The sequence below is a fragment of the Bos grunniens genome, chromosome 8 (genome assembly GCF_055505025.1).
Source record: "Bos grunniens cultivar Pamir isolate PY7600 chromosome 8, Bosgru_T2T1.0, whole genome shotgun sequence".
In the NCBI taxonomy this organism is placed as follows: Eukaryota; Metazoa; Chordata; class Mammalia; order Artiodactyla; family Bovidae; genus Bos; species Bos grunniens.
The window spans coordinates 93,305,677-93,316,209 of NC_141172.1; positions in this window are offsets into that span (position 1 = coordinate 93,305,677).

The window sequence follows — 10,533 nt, forward strand, 5'->3', positions numbered from 1 at the left end:
CCTAGAAACTCTCTGGGCTGAATTTTAACCCCTCCTTGTATCTTGAGGAGGTCCAGAGTAGCTTGGTTAGTTAAGCCAGTAGGCATGCGGGAGGCTTGAAATATTTATTTTTCAGATTATGTGCATTTATTTCATCAGTTTGACTATTGGTATGGTCATGGCTTCCACGGTAGTTCAAATGGTAAAGAATCTGCCTGCAATGCAGGAGACCCCAGTTCAATTCCTGGGTCAGGAAGAGCCACTGGAAAGGGGATAGGCTACTCACTCCAGTATTCTTGGGCTTCCCTCATGGCTCAGCTTGTAAAGAATCTACCTGCAATGCAGGAGACCTGGATTTGATCCCTGGGTTGGGAAGATCCCCTGGCAAAAGGAACAGCTACCCACACCAGTATTCTGGCCTGGAGAATACCATGGACTGTACAGTCCATGGGGTTACAAAGAGTCGGACACCACTGAGTGACTCACTTTCACTTTCACAACTGTACAGTGGTCCCTTCATATCTGAGGGGTATTAATTCCAGGACTTTCAATGAATACTAAAGTTCTCAGATGTTCAGGTCCCTTATATAAAATGATGTAGTACAGGCAGCCCTCCACATCGCACAGGTTCTGCCTGTGTGGGCAGAGGGCCAGCTGTACAAACTGATTCAGTATCAGTCTTTGGTGTTGACTAGGGGTAACAATGGAGAAGGCAATGGCAACCCACTCCAGTACTCTTGCCTGGAAAATCCCATGGACGGAGCAGCCTGGTAGGCTGCAGTCCATGGGGTCGCTAGGAGTCGGACACGACTGAGCGACTTCACTTTCACTTTTCACTTTCATGCATTGGAGAAGGAAATGGCAACCCACTCCAGTGTTCTTGCCTGGAGAATCCCAGGGACGGGGAGCCTGGTGGGCTGCCGTCTATGGGGTCACACAGAGTCGGACACGACTGAAGCGACTTAGCAGCAGCAGCAGGGGTAACAAAGACAGTCAGGCTTCGTATTTTGGTTTTTACCTGTTTTTTATGCCAGTGGGCAAAGAGGCACCAAACCCCATTAGTGGACAGTGTTGGTCTAGAAAAATCGTTTACTTGCAGTTCACTGCAAGTAAACAAGATCTTTGGTCCAGATCAAGTAAACAAGATCTTTTGGTCCAAAATTCAAGATCTTTGCTCCAGATTTCAAATAGACAGTTGGTGAGAAAGGTTTTGTTTTTTTTTTCTTTTTAATTTTATGACTCACCAGAGTTTATTTCTGGAAGGAGAAGATTAGAATAATAAAGTAATAGTCATAAGCATAGGCTTTTCTTATCTACCACAACTCAACCAGACATTCCCATCATCATACTCTCGAAGTTGCTATTATCAATTATTATAATCAGCACTGAAATTTTTATTTTCTTGCATCCTAGTCTAGGACAAATATATAGTGACTTCTTAGCATATTTCTTCTGTACTTCCACTCCAACATTATTTGACTATGTCAAGTCTTTCAACATACCATCATTTTTTCATTTTTCACTCTCCCAACCCATGTCCTCACTTATTTCTTACTCAGTTTAGATGCCATGGCCCAGCATTAAATAATCCTCTTTCAAGTATCTGCATTTTTTCCTCCTTCTTTCCCTCTGAAGAACTTACAGTGTAAAACCCCTACTCCTGTTAATCATAATTTACTTGCTTCTTCCTCTGTTCTTGAGCAGCTACATGTAATGAGAAAAAAGGCACAATCATGTTAATTGTTGCACTTTAAATTCAAAATAAAAAGCCCATGGGGATTTTTACCATTGCTGGACAAACCTGCTGCTGCTGCTGCTAAGTCGCTTCAGTCGTGTCAGACTCTGTGTGACCCCATAGACGGCAAGCCACCAGGCTCCTCCATCCCTGGGATTCTCCAGGCAAGAGCACTGGAGTGGGTTGCCATTTCCTTCTCCAATGCATGAAAGTGAAAAGTGAAAGTGAAGTCTCTCAGTCGTGTCCGACCCTTAGCGACCCCATGGACTGCAGCCTACCAGGCTCCTCCAACCACGGGATTTTCCAGGCAAGAGTACTGGAGTGGGGTGCCATTGACCTACATTTCCCTAATTCATTTACTCTCCCACTCTACCATACTTCTCTTTCCCATGCTTCCTTCCCTCTTTGCTCAAGATTTCTCCTTCTCCCTTTCAACAGATGCCCTTACTTCTCACTTCATTGATAATACAGCACGTACAGCAGAAACTGCATAGAGTTGAAATATCTTGGAAGGTTCCTCATTGGAGACTAAGACATCCTCTCATAAGAAGTCTAATAAAACCAGTTTTTCTCTCTGGCATTGAAATTTGCCTTTGTTTGGTATCAGATAAAGTATATAGCCTATAGTCACAGTCCATATTGTACCAAAAGATATGTCTTTAGATATTATAATCATCCTTTCTGTAGCTAGATACCCACTCAGTGAGAGTTATATGGGAAATGACCTCAGCTGACTCTTGCTCTGGAGCATAAGCTCAAAGAATGAAATGACAGGACAAATGTTTATACTATATAGATGTTAATTTCTATAACTATTTAAACTCTTATATTTTGAAGTGTGGGAGCTACTGAGTGTGAGCTGTTAATTCACATTACATAACAGATGCATAATGTGACCCCACTGAAAAATAAGATTCATTATCAATTTTTTGTTAAATTTGGTAATCTATTTAAAATGCTTAGCACAGTGACTGTCATACAGTAAACAATAAATGTTAACTATTATTAGCAGTGTTAACATTCAAGAGTTTATGTTACACTCAGGTGGAAAAGACATATGAATGTGAAGATAAATGGTGATGAATGATAAATACTAAATAACAATTATGGGTGCATAGAACAGAGTGATCACCATCAGATACTTCCTCAATGATTAGATGTGAAATGTTATGCATAAAAATACATGAGATTATAAGAAGAAACCTAGCAGGTGCAAACCTACAGCTCAGATAAGATACAGGACAGCACGAGAGATAATTTTCAGACCATTTCCAGAAAAAGAAGCTACAGAATCAAAGTTTACATGCATATGCTTTATGGTTTTCAAGAAATATTTATGTTCATTCTCTTTCTCATTTGATCTTCATGCAACTTAGTTAATAGAAAGACAGGTATTCCTATCTTCATTCTGCTAATGAAGAAACTGTTCATAAGAGAGTCTATGACTTGTGTAGCCTCCTTCCACTCAGTGGTAGGGCCAGAACTACACAGTGGTCCTTCTGACTCTAAATCCAACACCTTAGCCATCGTGTTCTTCCTGTTTAGCCTACAACAATAATTCAAAGAAAATAAATGTGTTATGATGGTAAGTGTCAGACTTAATATATTTCTTAAAGTGCTTTGTTGTGTTGACAAAGTCCATTTAAGAATGAGAAAATCTTTGAAAGTTGTGCAACCACCAATACTGTTATCCCATTAACTAGACACACTGGTATCATCTTAATTCAAATATTTGTAAGCGGAAAAGATATGCTAATTTTTATTCACAATGCCTTTCCTATCCCATCTGGCACAAGCAATTTCCTTTTGTGTGCCTTTAAACTGTGTTATAAAGAAATAAATTTTACCCTGAGGGCTTTCACTATGAATCTCACAACTTTCATTCTGGTTATTTCTCAATTTCATCATCAGTAACAAATTGTTCTTGTGGGGGGGAATTGTGCTTGTCAATTTTTCTAGTTTAGCCCATCAGATTTCTCATTAGTTCTTGCCACTGACAAATGCCTTTGTTTTCTTTCCAAAATTGTCAGCAGCTATTATAATTGTCTTATCATAAAAACACAGTTTATATTAGTATATAAGTATTAATTGGAAAATTAACCTTTTAAACTAGTTTATAATGAGAATTACTATGTTTACTGACACTTAGTGGCAAACAAAAAGAGTCAGTTTGACTAAATATATGTTATTAATAATTAAAATATAAATATCTGTCTTCAATTATTCAATTACATATTTCTTGCAGTTTTCTTGATGACTTCAACAGTTGATTAGAAAAAGCTGCTGATGCATAGCTTCAGCTTCCTAAAGTCAGTGTTATCACTTTTATTAACTCCTTATTGATTCATTACTCTAAGTTGGGCTCAGGTTTGTTATCAGGGACATGGAGGTAAACAAGATATAACTCCTGACTTAAAGAAGTCAGTCTAAAAATGTGACAATATCAACAACTACCAGTTAGTCAACATTTTCTGAGTAGTAAACAGAATTTCAGCTTTTTTTTACAAGGTACATAGGTATTTTTCCATTGAAATATCATATTAACCCTGGAAGGAAAACACATTGTAAATAATGTGAAATCCACAGAGCTCACTTATTAAAGGTTATATTCGACCTAGGGAATGACAGGTGGATTTAGCTGTGAACCGTCTCTTGTCTCCTTCTCTCACTATGATGAGATAAGAGCTACAGTGCCGTGCAGCCACCATGCTACAGAAGCACAGAAGAATCGCTGTCTCACTTTTCTTGGCCAGTGCTGCTCAGAAAGACCTGTCCTCAAGTGTTAGTCAAAGGAAATCCCATACTCAATGGGCTCACCATTTTCCTAGCACTCACTGTCATTAGAACAAGCTGGGAGACAGTGTTGCCCACAGCATCCCTCTCCACAAATCAACAGGCATTACTGGGGCTTTAGGTCAAAGCTTCCAGACTTAATTCTGCTCTAAGCCCAGAGCCATGACCACTTGGCTCCCACTGCAGTATCATACCCAATTTTTAGTTCAGACAAACAAGCAGTTTTGAACCCTAACTCATGCGCCACTCTTCCTCACTGAGCCAGGAAGTTTGATAATAAATTAAATGTTAAAAATAAAGTTAATAAATGGAAGATTAATACATGATGTCCACCTTCAGAAATTCTAAAGCAGAATGCATTATAAGTTCATTTTTTATGAGGATGAAGAGTACAGTAGAATTTTTTTTTTTTGAGAGAAGTGGCAGAAATGTTTATCTTTATTAGAAACGTCCAAAGACTAAACATTTGTCATTTTCTTTGGTCAAGTTCATCAGTTACCTTTCATGTGGTCAAGCCAATGATCATTTCTTAATATTCTTCTTGCTCATTCTGTCAGTAGCATTTGGCACAGTTTATCACTTCCTCTTCCATATAACATCTTACTATCCTTCAAGCAGTGGTACACTGGATCCCACCTTGCAAAAGATAACTGTTAATTTTTTTGGAATTTTGCAAGCTTATTATTAAATAGTTCATAGCTTAAATTTGGCCAAGGTAAAAGTATTTACATTTGTTAAATATTTACCATCACACCACTGACTCCACGACATTACACTTTTAGTTCTTCGCCTGCTACTGCTACTGCTAAGTCACTTCAGTGGTGTCTGACTCTGTGCGACCCCATAGACGGCAGCTCACCAGGCTGCCCCATCCCTGGGATTCTCCAGGCAAGAACACTGGAGTGGGTTGCCGTTTACTTCTCCAATGCATGAAAGTGAAAAGTGAAAGTGAAGTCGCTCAGTCGTGTCTGACTCTTAGCAATCCCATGGACTGCAGCCCACCTGGCTCCTCCATCCATGGGATTTTCCAGGCAAGAGTACTGGAGTGGGATGCCATTGCCTTCTCTGAGTTCTTCGCCTACCTTGCAACATTTTCCTGATCTTTCAACCAGTGACCCAGGGCTATCAGTTCTTGGACGTGTTCTCTCTCTCTCTCTCTCTCTCTCTCTTTTTTTTTTTTTAGCTATGCTCACTCTCCAGTGGATCTCATCCAGGTCCATAGTTGTTAATGATTACAAAACTTATATCTATTTTTTGTTGACTACAGAATGTTCATCTGTAACTTTGACTGTTCTGCAGAATCTCAAATTCCATCTATCCACTGGCATCTTCACTCCAGTGTCTAACCAAGCATTCCAAACTTTTATTCCAGAAGCAAAGTATGCCAAAGTGAAAGTGAAAGTTGTTCAGTCATGTTCAACTCTTTGTGACCCCATGGAGTATACAGTCCATAGAATTCTCTAGGCTAGAATACTGGAGTGGGTAGCCTTTCCCTTCTCCAGGGAATTTTCCCAACTCAGAGATCTAACCCAGGTCTCCCACATTGCAGGCAGATTCTTTACCACTGAGCCACAAGGGAAGCCCAAGAATACTGGAGTGGGTACCCTACCCTTCTCCAGGGGATCTTCCCGACCCAGGAATCAAACCAGGATCTCCTGTATTACAGGCGGATTCTTTACCAGCTGAGCTACTAGGGAAGCCAAACTCTCCTTCAAATATGCTTCTCATGAGTCCTTCCCTGCCAAAATCTTGGCATGATCTTGACTCTTTTCTTGATCTTATACCCCGTACCTATTCCATCAGCAACTCTTTCTACTTTCAAAATACACTCTGAATCTACTGCTCACCAGCTCCCCAGCTGTTTCCCTAGTTGAAAGTACTATAATTTCTTTAAAAAAAAAATTCAATAGCCTCCTAACTAGTATCCCTATTCCAACCTTGCCAGCCAACAATCTATTCTCCACTCCTCAGCATTAACTCCCATGGCTTTCTATTTCATTCAGTGCAAAATCTAAAGTGATCCCAATCATATCCAATGTGAACTCTGGCTATCTATCTAACCTTGTTAACCAGTCACTGGCCTCTCTTTCCTTAGAATCTAGACACATTCATCTCTTTACTATTCCTCTATGTTCTAAGAATCTTTAAGAGCCTTTGCTTTTCTATCAGGCTACAATATTCATTGCTTGGATGTCTGCAGGGTTCATTTCCTTCAGTTCTTTACTCAGACGTCACCTTATCAGAAAAGACTGGCATGATCACCCCCAAATACTTTTATTTTCCTTTTATAGTCTTTATCATAGTGTGCCTTAATATTACATTTATGTGTTTAGTGTGATTCCCTCCTTTGGAATTTAAGCTCCAAGAAGGAAGAGACTTGGACTGCTTTGCTTACTGCTGATTCTTCAGCTTTTAGTACCATGCCTTGCGCTTAGCAATATTTACTGAGTCAATAATGACTAAAATGCTTTTTGTGTAGTTGTTTACTTTTGTTGGGATATAAGCTCCAGCTCCATGAAAGGCTACCAAAAGATTATATACCTAATAAATTCTCAGAAGCTATTGATAAACCCCTTGATATTCTTACCCAATTTTCCCAACAGAACCAAACTCAACAGGTCAAAAATGAATTCATCATTCTATACACTGGAACAGCAGGTATGGTCCAGAACTGTTCAGGAAGACTGTGGTCACTGTAACTTTCACAGTGACTTTTGGTTGCCTACTCAATAATCATGCCTCCTTTCTCTTTCTGAAAGAAAAACTTTTTTTTTTTTTTCCTGGCATTCACTCCTCCTCAACATGTTTTCAGTTCAGTTCAGTTCAGTCACTCAGTCATATCTGACTCTTTGCGACCCCATGAATTGCAGCACGCCAGGCCTCCCTGTCCATCACCATCTCCTGGAGTTCACTCAGACTCACGGCCATCGAGTCAGTGATGCCATCCAGCCATCTCATTCTCTGTCGTCCACTTCTCCTCCTGCCCCCAATCCCTCCCAGCATCAGAGTCTTTTCCAATGAGTCAACTCTTCGCATGAGGTGGCCAAAGTACTGGAGTTTCAGCTTCAGCATTATTCCCTCCAAAAAAATCCCAGGGCTGATCTCCTTCAGAATGGACTGGTTGGATCTCCTTGCAGTCCAAGGGACTCTCAAGAGTCTTCTCCAACACCACAGTTCAAAAGCATCAATTCTTCGGCGCTCAGCTTTCTTCACAGTCCAACTCTCACATCTATACATGACCACAGGAAAAACCATAGCCTTGACTAGACGGACCTTTGTTGGCAAAGTAATGTCTCTGCTTTTGAATATGCTATCTAGGTTGGTCATAATTTTTCTCCCAAGGAGTAAGCATGTTTTAGATGATACAAATTAAGTTATCTTAGCCAACATGATTTGTCAGTAATTGATTTGAAAGAAACATGTGATCTAATTTTAGCCTGTGAAATGTGAGAGGTAGTCTGTTCAGGGAAGGAGATTTCTGAAAGATGTGTCTATACACATATAAAGACAGTTCTTCTTCCTCTGATGGGTTATGTCTTACCTGTATTTGATGCCTGAAATTACAGTAGGTGACTTGTGATCACAAGATAGCTGGCAGAGGACAAAGTTGATATCCTAGCTTTAGCAAAGAGAAAAATGAAAAGAACTTGGCTCTTTGATAATATTGGTGAGATACTTAATTAACCAAACCCAGGATACCCGGAATACAAAAGCAGAGTATTTTCCTGCTTATGTGAGATAACAAATTTTCCTTATTGTTTAAATGAATTAAGGCAGAGTTTTCAGTTACTTGCTGTTGAAAGCATTCCCATTTGATGCCAGCTAAATAGAAATCTTTCTTTCTGGCTTTCGAGATTCTTCACCTTATGTCTGTGTCCTCCCCCATCTATATCCTGTTTCAATACACTTCTTTGGGATACATTCTTTGATTCCCCATGACCATATCTTTGTATAGGCTGCCCCTATTCCAGAAACACTCTCTGTTCATTTGTGCATATAAAAATCTTCAGGGCCCACTCATCTCAGAATATATCTCTTCTGAAAGATTTCCTGATTTCGGAAATAAATCTTAACCTTCACTGTTTTGAATCTATGTTGTCATAATGAGGTCCTACTTCTCTCATGACATAGATTTGATCCCATTCTATAGTATTATATACAATTCTAAATCTCACCCATACACTTACTCTTCTCTGTATGCTTTAAACACCTGACTACCTTAGTCAAAAGGAATATGACTTGCCATCTGGTTCTACAAAGATTAAGTTATTAACCACTGTAGGCACTGACCTACAATATAAAATAAGGCCCTCAGATAGTTAGATATATTTCAGGAGAAATTTTTATGAACCCAGATTCTTGCTTCTCAACTTACAGCTCTTACATTGTATTTTTTTTCTTTTGACATTTCACAGAATTTTGCATATGCAGGAAATATTTCTTAAATTGAAGTCCTGAAAATATTTATCTCCAGTTATAATAAGTTAAATAATGTATTTAACTTATTTTTAACTTAATTTGAAAGGCACCACACTTAAATCATTATCTTGTGCTCAAATCACTATTTAAAAATAAAGAATAGTAAAAAAAAAAATGGGTATTTAATGATCAACATGTTTTGTTTTGTTTTTTTCTTTTTTGATTGGCAAGTACATGCTACAGATAATGCAATACTTATTTTTCACACATCTGCCGTAGCTAACCAGTTGGCCAAAGTAACTGTCTTATTGGCAGTGTATTTCTGCAATATATAGCAGATGCTTTAAAGAAATATAGGGAAGCTTGCCATATATGATGGCAAATTCTTCACTGAATTAAAAGTAATAGAGGGAAATATAGAAACATCTATCAGTTTATAGTTAAACTTTTTTTGGGGGGGGAGTATCTTTTTATTTTTTTTAACTGTTTTAAAAAATTTATTTTAATTGGTGGCTAATTACTTTACAGTATTGTATTGGTTTTGCCATACATCAACATGAATCTGCCACAGGTGTACACGTGTTCCCCATCCTGAACCCCCCTCCCACCTCCTTCCCCGTACCATCCTTCTGGGTCATCCCAGTGTACAAGCCCCAAGCATCCTGTATCATGCATTGAACCTGGACTGGCAATTCATTTCATATATGATATTACACATGTTTCAATGCCGTTCTCCCAGATCATCCCACCCTCGCCCTCTCCCACAGAGTCCAAAAGACTGTTCTATACATCTGTGTCTCTTTTGCTGTCTCGCATACATGGTTATCATTACCATCTATCTAAATTCCATATATATGCGTTAGTATACTGTATTGGTATTTTTCTTTCTGGCTTATTTCACTCTGTATAATAGGCTCCAGTTTCATCCACCTCATTAGAACTGATTCAAATGTATTCTTTTTAATGGCTGAGTAATACTCCATTGTGCATACGTACCACAGCTTTCTTATCCATTCATCTGCTGATGGGCATCTAGGTTGCTTCCATGTCCTGACTATTATAAACAGTGCTGTGATGAACATTGGGGTACACATGTCTCTTTCAATCCTGGTTTCCTCAGTGTGTATGCCCAGTAGTGGGATAGTTGGGTCATAAGGCAGTTCTATTTCCAGTTTTTTAAGGAATCTCCACACTGTTCTCCATAGTGGCTGTTTGCATTCCCACCAACAGTGTAAGACAGTTCCCTTTTCTCCACACCCTGTCCAGCATTTATTGCTTGTAGACTTTTGGATAGCAGCCATTCTGACTGGTGTGAAATGGTACCTCATTGTGGTTTTGATTTGCATTTCTCTGATAATTAGTGATGTTGAGCATTCATGTGTTTGTTAGCCATCTGTATGTCTTTGAAGAAATGTCTGTTTAGTTCTTTGGCCCATTTTTTGATTGAGTTGTTTATTTTCCTGGAATTGAGCTGCAGGAGTTGCTTGTATATTTTTGAGATTTTGTATGGAAATCCAAAAAACTTCAAATAGCCAAAGCAATCTTGAGAAAGAAGAATGGAACTGGAGGAATCAACCTGCCTGACTTCAGGCTCTACTACAAAGCCA